General features: G+C 37.7%; 1 protein-coding gene across 4 annotated transcripts in view; it reads right to left on the bottom strand.

Annotated features, from left to right (window-relative positions):
- The window catches only part of SMG6 (SMG6 nonsense mediated mRNA decay factor), a 234,875-nt gene that overhangs the window by 101,608 nt on the left and 120,154 nt on the right, over nt 1-13,113 (bottom strand). The window lies entirely within an intron of this gene.

Below are 13,113 nucleotides of genomic sequence, written 5' to 3'. Positions count from 1 at the left end.
AGCCCTGGTCTGGGAAGATCCCACATGCCGCGGAGCAACTAAGCCCGTGCGCCACAGCTACTGAGCCTGCGCGACTGGAGCCTGTGCTCTGCAACAAGAGAAGGCCGCGACAGTGAGAGGCCCGCGCACCGCGATGAAGAGTGGCCCCCGCTCTCCGCAACTAGAGAAAGCCCTCACACAGAAATGAAGACCCAACACAGTCAAAAATAAATAAATAAATAAATAGATAAATTTAAAAAAAAACTACTGAGAAATTTTAATCAAGAAGCTTAATAGAAATAAATCATTTAAAAAAAAAAAAAGTACAATACTGACCTTAAATATCTTCTGGAAAGCTAAAGATGCAAATTGTTAGCCCTAGAACAACCACTGGGGGGGGGGGAAATTAAAAGGGGTATAATTAAGATGACAAAAGCAAAGACTTCTTAAAACAGAAAAGGCACTAACCATAAAGAGAAATTCTGAAAAACTGAACTTCATCAAAATTAAATACTTTTGTTCTTCCAGATTCTGTTTAAAAAAAAAAAAAAAAGCCAGCCACACTGAGAGAAAATATTCACAGGACAAAATCTCACAAGGATTTTTGTCCAGAATATATAAAGAAGTTTTACAACTCTATTAGAAAACAATTTTTTAAACGGGCGGGACTTCCCCAGTGGCACAGTGGTTAAGAATCCGCCTTCCAATGCAGGAGATGTGGGTTCAATCCTTGGTCAGGGAACTAGATCCCACATGCATGCCGCAACTAAGAGTTCGCATGCCACAACTAAGGAGCCTGAGAGCTGCAACTAAGGAGCACACGTGCCACAACTAAAGGAGCCAGTGAGCTGCAACTAAGGAGACTGCTGGCCACAACTAAGGCCTGGTTCAACCAAAATAAATAATTAAATTAAAATAAAGTAAAAATTTTTTAATAAAAATAAATTAATTAATTAAAAATGGGCAACAGATTTGGACATTCCCAAATGAGGATCTATGAACTGCTGATAAACACATGAAAAGATGCTCATCATTAGTTAGGAAAATGCCAATTAAAATTAAAATGAGTTACACTAGAACGGCTAAAATCATAAAAACTAGAAATACCAAATATTGGCAAAGATGTGAAGCAACTGGAACTCTCATACATTGCTAGTGGGAGTATAACGGTGCAATCACTTTGGAAAATAGTTTGGTAGTTTCCTTAAAGTCAGACATATAATTATCATATAACTGAAAATTCTATTTCTAGCAATTTACCCCAAAGAAATGAAAAAATTTGTCCACAAAAGACTGTACATTAATGTTTACAGCATCTTTATTCATAACACCTAAAAGATAAAAACAACCCAAATGGCCATGATCAAGTGGATGCATAAACAGACTGAGATATATCCATACAATGGAATACTATTAATTAATAAAAGGTAATGAACTGCTGGAAAAACATAACAACATGGATCAATCTCATAGAAATTACGCTGAGTGGAAGAACAAAACATAAATGTATGATTCCACTTATATGAAATTCTAGAACATATAAAACTAATCTATAATGAGAATAAACAGATGCCTGCTTGCCTGGGGTGGGGAGTGGATGAGGGAGATTAACTGCAAAGAGGCATCTGGGAATATTTGGGGGAGATGGAAATATTTTGTATCTTGATTGGGGTGGTCCTTACACAGGTGCATACATACATCAGTGCATTCAAATGTATGATTGCATTGTATGTAGGTTACATATCAATAAATTAATAAAAGTGAAGGTATGAACTTTAAATAAAATTATTTTCTTCACATATCTAAAATTATGAAGTAAAAATACATATTATTTTACAGATATGAAGGACTACATTAGTAAAGAAAATTAAAAAGGGTGGGACAGGAAGTTCTGAGGCAGAAGTTTATGCCAATATCAAGGATTTTTCTCTAAGTATCATACATCTTTATCAATTTCAATTTTAATTTTTCATTATGGCCCATATTTATTAAGTCTTGAGCCAAAGATTACTTCTGTGGATGTATGTAGATAGGTAGGCATACTTACATCGCTGACTTTCAGGTTTTTATGCGTGAGTTATCCCCATCAGCCAACTCTAAGCGTCACTGTTCATCTGTAAGCAATCCTGCCTGCAAAGCTTGGAATCCAGGGCACTGTCTTGATCTTCTGGTCCTTAGAGGTTGCACTACCACTACTCTTAGATTTTTTATTTTTTTTTTGGCTGTGTTGGGTCTTCGTTGCTGTGTGTGGGCTTTCTCTAGTTGCGGTGAGAGGAGGCTACTCTACGTTGTGGTGCATGAGCTTCTCACTGCGGTGGCTTCTCTTGTTGCAGAGCAGGGGCTCTAGGCGCATGGGCTTCAGTAGTTGCAGCACGTGGGCTCAGTAGTTGTGGCGTACGGGTTAGTTACTCCGTGGCATGTGGGATCTTCCCGGACCAGGGCTCGAACCCGTGTCCCCTGAGTTGGCAGGCAGATTCTCAAGCAGTGCACCACCAGGGAAGCCCCTACTCTTAGATTTTTTTTGCCCTTGAATACACTTCCAAAACAGTGTAGCTCATCCAGTGCATATATTCAGTGCCTCTTAGAGCAGTCTCAAGGGTTTGCCAAAAGATAAATCAAGTTGTCTTTTCAAAGACTCATATTCTAGACACTCAGGTATCTTTGGACCCAAGGCATTCAAAGATTTGAAGACCATCCAACCCAGAGAGAAAGCAGCAGGAAAATTCAATCTGAGCACCCACTCCCCTCATATGAACTTTTACTTCTTTGTTCATCCTCAGGAACTATTATGGGAGATCAGATGATCTCCCTAAACCAGATCAATAGTTCCCAAGCTCCTGGTGAGAAATCAAGCTCCCAGTGAAAACAGAAGAACTGTCAAAGTTGAGAAGAGAACGGGAAGTATGTACTGGGCAGTGTGTTTGTTCAACCACTCTACTACTGTACTTATATTCAATTAAGAGTGTGTGCCCTAGGGACTCCCCTGGTGGCGCAGTGGTTAAGAATCCACCTGCTAATGCAGGGGTCACGGGTTCGATCCCCGGTCTGGGAAGATCCCACATGCCATGAAGCCTAGAAAAAAGCCCGCACGCAGCAACGAAGACCCAATGCAAGCATAAATAAATAAATATGTTTAAGAAAAAGTGTGTGTGTCCTAGACTTGGATTTGATTCCTTAATTCTTAGCTGTGTCAGCCTGGGCAAGTTCTTCCTAACAGTCAAAGTCCCATAGGGCTTTTGTGAAATTTAAATGAAATAATATAAAGCATTAAAACAGTGCCTAGCCACCAGAATCTTACACTACATTGTAAATCAACTATACTTCAATTAACAAACAAAAAGACAAACCAAAATAATCCAGTGCCTAGCACGTGATAAGCACTCACTAAAAGTCAGCTGTTTTGCTCTGGGTCCTCTTGGGAAAGGAGAGCCAGACATGTGACTTTTCATACATATTCAGGATAAATGTATTTCTAGCATTCTGAATATAACTTCTGAAGACCTCAGAAAACTATATGGCAACATGAAGGCAAAGTATATGAACTGTCAGGTAATATGCTCTACATTCCAGAGTTAAAGATAGAATTAGGAAGCCTACTTATACCAGAGATGATATTTTTACCTCGACCAAAATCTTTGCCTAATGGCCGCAACAGCCACCAAATTCCTAAAACACAGTAGTTCTTGGAGTGTGAAACCCAGACCACTGGCATCACCTGGGAACCTATTCGAAATCCAATTTTTCAGTCTCTCTTTCTCCTAACTAATCAGAAACTCTTGGGGATGCAGCCGAGCAAGTTTAACAAGCCCTCCAGGTGGTTTTGATGAATGCTAAGTGTGAGAATCAATATCCTAGAATAAAAAGAACACCTAGTCCTTGAACTATCCATAGCACGGGCCTAAAGGTAACTGAGTCAACAGTGCCCATTTGGGGAATTAGATTTATAAATTAGGCAGTAACTGATATAATCTGAAGGGACTGAAGTAAATGGAAGTGGTAATAAGCAATTCTATAAAATTTATATACAATTAGTAAAGAGGTGGGAGACAGCACACAAAAAAGGTGAGGGAGGGCAACAATGAGTAGACAGAGAGAAATATACAATACAAATGATCAGTGTCAAAGGGCCACTGGTGAAATGAGTCATCAAACAAAGTGGCCCATCAAAGTATTTTTGCACCTAAAGTGAGAAGAAGCAAAAAGAAAAGAAAAAAAAAACAGTCTATTTTTTGAGATATAAAACCAGAGGACTTTTCAAAACACTGTATATCTTTTACTAAGTTTATACCAATATCAAAGGCTCCTTTGATTAAACAGGCAAAATAGAGGAAATAAATACAGCTTATAGTTCATTTCTAAATATCTGGCTGGAAACAATTTTTCCTTAGATATCTACAGACTGATAGAGAGGGAAGTGCAAGAAGGAGAAACTAATTCAGAAGTTGAAAACAAAAGATCTTATCCAGCATGGTGTGACAAAGGAACATACATGTCTTATTGCCTAAAAAATAGAGTGCTCTCCCTTCCAAGTTTCCAAAAGTTCTTATCTCATTCAGTATAAAAATAAAACACCTCTTGTACAAGGGTAACCAAAGAAAGTTCAAAAGTTATTCATAAAAAGCTTTTGTAAATCATTAAGACAAAAAATGGATAAGCATTCTAATGGTAAAATAGGCAAAGAACATAAGGTAATTTATAAAATGTGTCACCGATACATATAATTAGTAAGCATAATAGTTAAAAAAAAATCAGCCTTATTAGTAATCAAAGTATGAAAATCAAAACAATGAGATGCCAGTTTTTTGCCCATCTTTGGCAAAGTTACAAAAAAGTCAAACTATTCATGATTAGTGAGGATGATAGGTAACAGATATGATATTCTGCAGTTTAAACAACTATAACTTTTTCGGGAGGGCAATTTGGCATTATCTATCAAAAGGCTTAAAAATCTGCACACCCTCTTTGACCTAGTAATTCCACTCAAAAATCTGCCTTACGAACTGATAAAATAGATATGTAAAGATTGCCTGAGATGGCATCATTTATAAAAGTGAAAAGTCAGTAACTTTCTAAAATGCCTAATGATTAAGGACTAAGAATATTATGGTATGCCCATACATGTTAATATAATGCAGCCATTAAAATTCACACTGTGAGTGAACATGGAAATATATTCAGGATATATTTATTGCTAAGGGAACAAGGTGGAATACAAAACAGTATACACAGTTTTATTCTATTTCTGTTAAAAAGCAAAAAACTTCGCTTATATCTATCTGTCCATCCTTCTCTCCAGCCAGGATAGAAGATAGAAAAATCAAGGAATCTTCCATTTTCCTTATTGCTAATATTGATTTTTCTAATATTTCTTTAAATGAACATCTATTTTGTAATACAAAGACTTTTATAGTAAAAAAAAAAAAAAAAACCTTAAAAAGCATACATTTCTGAGTTAAATAACTCTACTTCCAAAATCCCAAATGAAGTGACCAAACTGAATACACAGAGTATATCCCCCACTCCCCATGATGCCTTCTTTGTCTACTGTGTTCACAGCAAGGGCTGCGGAATCTAGAATAGCTCCTGACGCATAGCAGTCAATAGCTATTAAATGGGAAAATGCCATCCATCTGCCGTAAACCATAAAGAATTACTGCCAGATGGATAGAAGATAGCTGGAAACAGGTCATTAAGAGCCAATTCACAGCTTCCCTTCCTAAGAAAGCAACTTAAAAGAAAAAAATTTTCATTTTGCTTGATGTTAGTATGTAGATGTGGAATTGATTTCTGTATACTGACTTTATATCCAGCAACTTTGCTAAACTCACTTATTAATCTGAATAATTTATCCTTATTTTCTACATATGAATCACATTATTTGCAATTAAAGATAGCTTTATTTTTTTCCCTTTCCAATCGTCTTTTTAGTACTTTATCTTATCTTACTGTACTGGTTAGAACCTTCAACATAAGCTGAATGAAACTGGTAATTAATCACCCTTATCTCTATTTCTTGACATGCTTGGTGGTAATACAGTTGCTCACTTTGTGATGAGTCTTTTTGTTTTACATATTTCCATACGTATATTTCATAATTAAAAAGGTTAAAAAAGAAAAAGGAAGCAGCAAGGGAAGAAACCATGAAAAGCCTGGCAAAATTCTCCAGTTTGGAAGGGTCAATTAGTTTCCTATTGCTGCTGTAACAAAATACCACAAATTTAACGACTTAAAACAAAACAATTTATTATTCTACAGTCTGAGAGATCAGAAGTCCTAAACTCAAGATGTTGGCAGGGCTGTGCTCTTTCTGGAGGCTCCATGGGAAAATCTGTTTCCTTGCCTTTTCTAGTGTCTAGAGGCCACCTGCACTCCTTGGCTCATGGTCCCTTCCTCCATCTTCAAGGCCAGCAGCATACTATTTCCAAATCTCTCTCTCTCTCTCTCTCTCTCTCTGGGACTTCTGGTTCCATCACCACATTTCCCTCTTCTGAACCTGACACTCCTGCCTCCTTGCAAGGACCTTCGTGATTACGTTAAACCACCTGGATAATCTGGGGTCATCTTCCCATCTCAATATCCTTAACTTAAACATATCTGCAAAGGCCCTCTTGCCTTGTAACGTAACTTATTTAACAGATTTTGGGGAATAAGATGTGGACCATCTTTAGGGGAGGGCATTATTCTGCCTATCACAGAATGTGAGGGCATGGGGGCAGATGCAGAACACCGCTTGGAAGACTTCACTGCTACAAATCAGTACCAATCACAACCAGCAGTTCAGAGAGGCCCAAGTAAATGTAAGTGGGAAGTGGCCGGAGGGTGGAAGTTCTTCTTGACATGGCAGGCCACAGCTCCAGGAAGGTCAGAAATTGCTGTATCATTTATGTGAAACAGAAACTGGACATGGGATACTCATTCTGGTACCGTAGCTCCATTATATACAGGAAAGAAAATGTAGAAAATAAATTCATATGTTGAGAATGCACACCACCTGGCCTCCTCCCCAGCTGCTTCAGGGTGGTGACTTGGTAATACAAACATATATCAACCAGTTTTAGACTTGAGAAGAGGATTCTAAATGATATTTGTAGGTAAAGAAGGCATCCAGTGAGAATCTACCTAACCAGTTGTGGAGAAAATATCAGAACTGAGTAAACCTTTCTTTGTTCAAAGAAATATAAAAGGCCAGAATCAGATTGTAGAAATACAAGTGGGGGCCTATGAAAAGAGTCTGCAAGATAAAAAAGGGAACAGAGCATGCAAAGAAAGAGAGAAATAGAGAATACTTGGGGGGAAAATGTTAGCTGAAGGAGACAGTATCTGCTTTACTCTTACAACTGGATTTTTAAAATCATAGATTCTGTGAAGTATGCTAAAAAATAAATGACAGAACAAAACAGATAAAGGAGACCTTGGTAAAAGGCAGGCAAAAATATAAACATTACAGGATAAGATAGGGAAATAACGTAAGGCAACGAATAATGCAACAGCAGACTTAAGAACTGAATTAGAAGCAGTAAAGAGTAGAATCAGCACTATAAAAATCTGAACCAATTAAAGACAGGAAAAACTTGAGAAACCTTCCGAGATTAGAGGCAAAGCAAAAAGGGATTAAAATGATGACAGAAAAATATGTACAGGACAAAGAACAGAGGTCTAATATACATTTTAGGAGAAAAGAAATTACTGAAGAAAAGAACAAACATTAGTAATCAAAGACATGGGAGATGAAAACTTTTCTGATCTAAAGATAGAACTGCATCTGCTTATTTAAAGAGCTCATTACGTGCCATGAAAAATTAAAGTACAGAGCCCCACTTGGGGCCCTCAATTGGAAATTCAAGATTTAAAGAGTTGTAAGTTACCCGTGCTGTATGAAAAAAAAAAAAGTTTACCTACAAAGGAAGAAAAACCAGACTTTTCTCCAATTTTTCCTAAGCATTAATGCAATGGAATAATAGCTATTGTTTTAAAGGGGAAAGAAGTTGACCTAAGCTAAGTGGCCATTCATGTGCAAGGGCAAAATAAGAACACTTTCAAAACACAAGTGTTCAAAAAGTAGTCATGAAGAATGTCCTCGATATACTGTTTAAAGAACAAAGTAAGGAAGAGAACGTATATCGCACTATCATTTTGATCATATATGTATATATGTTTATAAATATGTTTCAATGGGCATAGAAGTGGTCTAAAGAGATAAATATCAAATTGTTAACAATGGTTATCCCTAGAGGGTGACTTTGACTATATATTTTTTTGAATTGTTTGACCCTTTTGCTTGAGCATGTATATTACTACTGTGTTTCACAAAAATCACCTTCATTTTTAAAAAGCCTCCATGTTATCTTTGCTGAAAAAAATTCTACAATGTTGCATCTGAATAACAGATGAATCAAAGTAAAGAACATAAGAATGGGAAAGCCATAGAATAAAAAGACAAAAACGGTGAAAACTGAACACTGAAAACACTATAAAATTAATTCTAAATAACGATTGTAAATTTAGAAACAAAATGTAATTGTGTGAAAAGAAAATACATATTGTAAACAGTCCTAATTTTCACATCTTAAATATGGGATAGTCAATTGTTTGTTTGTTTTTTCCCCTTTCACTCTTGATGCTGATACTTTGAGAATAGATTATGTATGTTTTTCAAAAAATTAGTCACTGGTAGCACTTAAAATTAATATTTTCCAGACCACCAAAAAACAAAGGCAACATATCCCCCCAAACTATATATGTATGTATGTATATACGTATGTGTGTGTGTACAAAAACAAGGGTGTTTAAAAAACATAAAACAAGAACAAAGCATATACTGTATGGTCCCAATTTTATGAAAGGAAAAGAATAAGTACACACATATAAGCATGGGGGCGGGGAAAAGACTGAAAGGACATATATGAAACCTTAACACCAGCTAATTTTAGGTGGTAGTTTGTAGGTGATTTTTATTTTCTTGTGCTTTTCTATATTTTCTATTTAAAATATTTGGGAGTAATTATGTGCACAACAAACATGCCAAAAATATCATTTAACAAACAGACAAGCCACTAGTTTCAAAAGTTGGACAATTTAGGTGCAGTGGTTAAGAATCCTCCTGCCAATGCAGGGGACGTGGGTTCAAGCCCTGGTCTGGGAAGATCCCACATGCCGCGGAGCAATTAAGCCCACGCGCCACCACAGCTACTGAGCCTGAGCTCTAGAGCCCACGAGCCACAGCAAGAGAAGCCACTGCAGTGAGAAGCCCGTGCACCGCAACGAAGAGTAGCCCCCACTCGCCGCAACTAGAGAAAGCCCCGCGCACAGCAACGAAGACCCAACGCAGCCAAAAAAAAAAGTTGGACAATTTAAACCTCATCTTTAACCTCAATGACATATTTTATTAATGTCAAAGCTTCCTGGGATCCTACATCCAGATAGAAAGCAAAGATTACTGTAAGAATGAATGGGATGTGATCGTGAGACTTATAACATCACCATATAATATGACCTAAAATTTATTCCCTAATCAAGCCAAAGGGTAGCCCCGGCATTAGCTTGTTGGAAAGTTCTTCACTTAGTTCTTGATCAGATAATATGGGAAGGGAAACAAAGAAGATCACATGGATTAATCTTCCTGGGGATGCTAGAATGAGGATTGCTTACATCTATTTATGACATCAACGTTTTGCTTATCATTAAATGGTAACTTTAGAGCCTAAGGAAAGACACAGCCTATCACTAAATAAATCCTTGTTCAGTACCACCTATAGCTATACAATCACATGCATTTATTTTGAAGATGACAATCAAGCTGTTTTGATACTGACTAACATGTAACATGAACTTAACATCTTTCTCCTAAAACAGTTTTCTTTTTATCACTTCTCCTATCTGCCTATAGGGCTACTGGGGTTTCAATGAGGAAATACATGTAAAGAGCTTAGCACAGTGCGTGGAACATGATTACTGACTGCAAAATCTTAAATTTATTCTTATTATGGTTTGATTACTTTTTCAAGTATAATGCAGCAGAAAGGACATGGAGTTTTATTTATTTATTCCTTTAAAACTTGTTCTTATGGAAAATTTCATATATATACAAAAGTAGAATACTGAACTCCATGTACCCATTACTCAGATTTAATAATGATCAATATTTGGCCTTTTTTTCCCCATCTACATTCCTGTCTACCTTCCTTCCCACATTATTTTGAAGCAAATCCTAGATGTCAAACCATTCATAAGAACATGATGTTCTGAAGTCATACAGACAAGGATCCTAATCCTGTATTTCCTCACTTAGCTACATAACCTTGGCTAAGCTACTTAACCTCTGAATTTAGGTGCCGAGCAGCCACTCAACGAACCTAAGATCACTTTCTCCTAGTTGGCTCTTATTTTCAACATCTGTGATGTTTCTCTCTAAACGTAACCAGCTCCACTCTATTGCTTTTACCCTAATCTGTACTCTTTATCTTACTTTTGGATAATCCCAACAGCAACCTGTTTTCTCACCTCTTACTCATCCCATACCTGGGTTTTCTACCATGGTTTGTTTCTTTCAGGCAGAATATTCATCCTGTAAGATGTTCAGTAAATCAGAAAGATCAAGGGTGAAGCACGTTTGGGAAAGATAGCAAAGGGTATCCCCCTCGCAATGTACACCACATTAAAACTCCAAGAAGTCTTTCAGTAATGGATTCTGTCTAATTTTGTGTTACCCTAACTTACATGATTGTGAAACTCTTTTTTTTCACCTAACTATTAAGAACCTATAAAACTAGAGTTTCGGGGAACATGCTTGGGAAATACAGTGATAGGTTAATGCCAAATCGGTGCTCCTTGAGCAATGCCTTCATTGGGAAACTACCAACTCCACAAAATTTCAAGAGTTCCTCCTATAGGTTCAAATTAACTTAGGTTGCTTCTCACATCTTTGTATATGCCGTAAGTTGTCTCCCAAACTAGGAGGGTGTTTGCCTTGTATGTCTGGATTTCTCTTGTGTGTGCAGGTGTGTAATACAGGCCACTCAGTGAATGCCTGTTGAGTGAGCACCCAGGCTGGTCCAAACATGGTAACTAATCTCCACCAGCAGTGAAACGGCTTGTGTTGCTGCTACAGAGTCTTTGAGATACTTTACGTTTCTTAGTAGTGAACACTAGAAGCTGGAGAAGATGTCTATCTTCTTCAGATATCTAAAAGGTCAAGAGTTCCTAAAAAGTCCCTCTGGACACATCCATACTAATCTTCCAGGTCAACCATGGAGATGCTTCCTATGTTTCCATCATTCTTCACTCCTCTCTTGAGCCTCAGTTGTCTCTTTTATAAAATGAAGGTACGAATACCTACTTGGCAGGCATATTGCGAGGACTTAATGAAATCCTGGACAGAATTACCTCGTCCTGGGACTGATACATGCTAGATATTCAAGAGGTGTTATTTTTCTCTGCCATGGAGAATAAAGCAGAGAAAAAGGAAAAGGAAGGCATGTAACATCTTATATAGGGTAGCCAGGGAAGACCTCTCCAACAAGGTGGCATTGAGAAGGCAGTGAGAGTGCCACACAGGTATCTGGGGACGGGGTGTTCCAGGTTAAGAGGAAAGCAAGTACAAAGACCCTGAGGCACGAGTGTGTGGCTTGTCTGAGGAACAGCAAGGACGCCTATGTGACTAGGGCATACTGGGCACAAGGAAAGCAGCAGGAGCTGGATCAGACCGTGAACAAAGAAGTGACATGATCTTATTGATGTTTTAAAAAGATCATTCCAGTGGCTGTGTTGAAAACAGACTGGAGAGTAGGAGGAGGGAGGAATAAGAGAAACCAGTCAGAAGGCATTCTGTTGAACTGAACTAGGGTGTAGTGGTAAGAAAGAGTTGCATTTGCATTTATTTTGAGGGTAAGGAAGAGTTGGATTGCTGACGGATTAGCTATGGAGGTGTGAGAAGAAGAGAGGAGCCAAGAATAACCCCAAGAATTTTGACATGAGCACCCCCAAAGTCAAAGCTGCCATTTACTGAGATGGGAAGACTGAAGAAAGACCATGTTTGGGGGAGATGTTGTGTTGGGCACACCTATTTCACAGTCCTTGAAGTGGAGACCCACCTTGGTCTCAAAGAGCTGTGACTGCCCCGGGCAGCCCGTGATTCACGACCACAGGCTGAGGGCATGGATCACCGGCTCTGTGTTCTTCTTGCCAGGTCATATATTGTATTTACCATACACTGTACCATACACATGTATCATATGCTAACACTAAAGCTGGGAGAGCTGATGAGAGAACAGGGCTTAGCAAGTCTAAAGCTGGACAGGACTCCTTCCTTGTTCTGCACTGAAAGACAGCTGACCCAGTCGCCAACTCCCAAAAGCACCCTCCAGTGTCAAGATCACCCTGTGATCACAGAAAAACAGTATGTACTAGGATTCCCCTGGCCCAAGCCATGGCTACCCAGTTTCTCTTCCAACTCTTCTAACCGAACATCTTCCACAAATTCTGAACTTTGTTAGCTGTCCTCTGCCTCACACACTACAACTCCCCATTATTATTCCCTTCTGAGACTAGAAGAGCAGGATTTTATTCCAACTTTTCATTGGAAAAGTATAAAATGAGTACTCCTTTTGAGAGACAAAGGTTCTCACATTCCCAATATTAGCCATTAAATGTACCCAAAGAGTATGAGCTTTTGATGTGTTAATGTCTATAACCTTTATCTACATATAGAAATGTAATCATAGGGAATATATGAAAAAAATTCTGCTATAAGGAATCACCTGTTTATAGTAGTTCAAAAATTCAGGACAGTTCCTTGGTTCAACAAAGCAAAGACTGGTTAAAGAAATCTTGGCACAGAAAAGAATACTAAGTGATCATCAAAAATGATTCCAAATAAGAATACATTAAAAGATACTACATGAAAAAAGCAAATCATAAATAACATGTATAATATGACCCCCAGTTTTTTTGTTTAAAAAAAGTGTGTGTTTATACCATAAGTTAAATATGATTGTATATAATTAGCAAAAATAACAGTTGTGTTACCAGTTGGTAGAACGATTGTGGATACGTTTTTCTTCTTTTTACTTGTCCACAAGGAACATATATTCTTTTTTCACTGAGTTAAAAAAATTTTATATTCAACATAAAATCTCT

Source organism: Phocoena sinus, chromosome 20 (genome assembly GCF_008692025.1).
Source record: "Phocoena sinus isolate mPhoSin1 chromosome 20, mPhoSin1.pri, whole genome shotgun sequence".
Lineage (NCBI taxonomy): Eukaryota > Metazoa > Chordata > Mammalia > Artiodactyla > Phocoenidae > Phocoena > Phocoena sinus.
The sequence above is the reverse complement of the archived record's forward strand: the minus strand, read 5'-3'. Positions and strand labels throughout refer to the sequence as shown.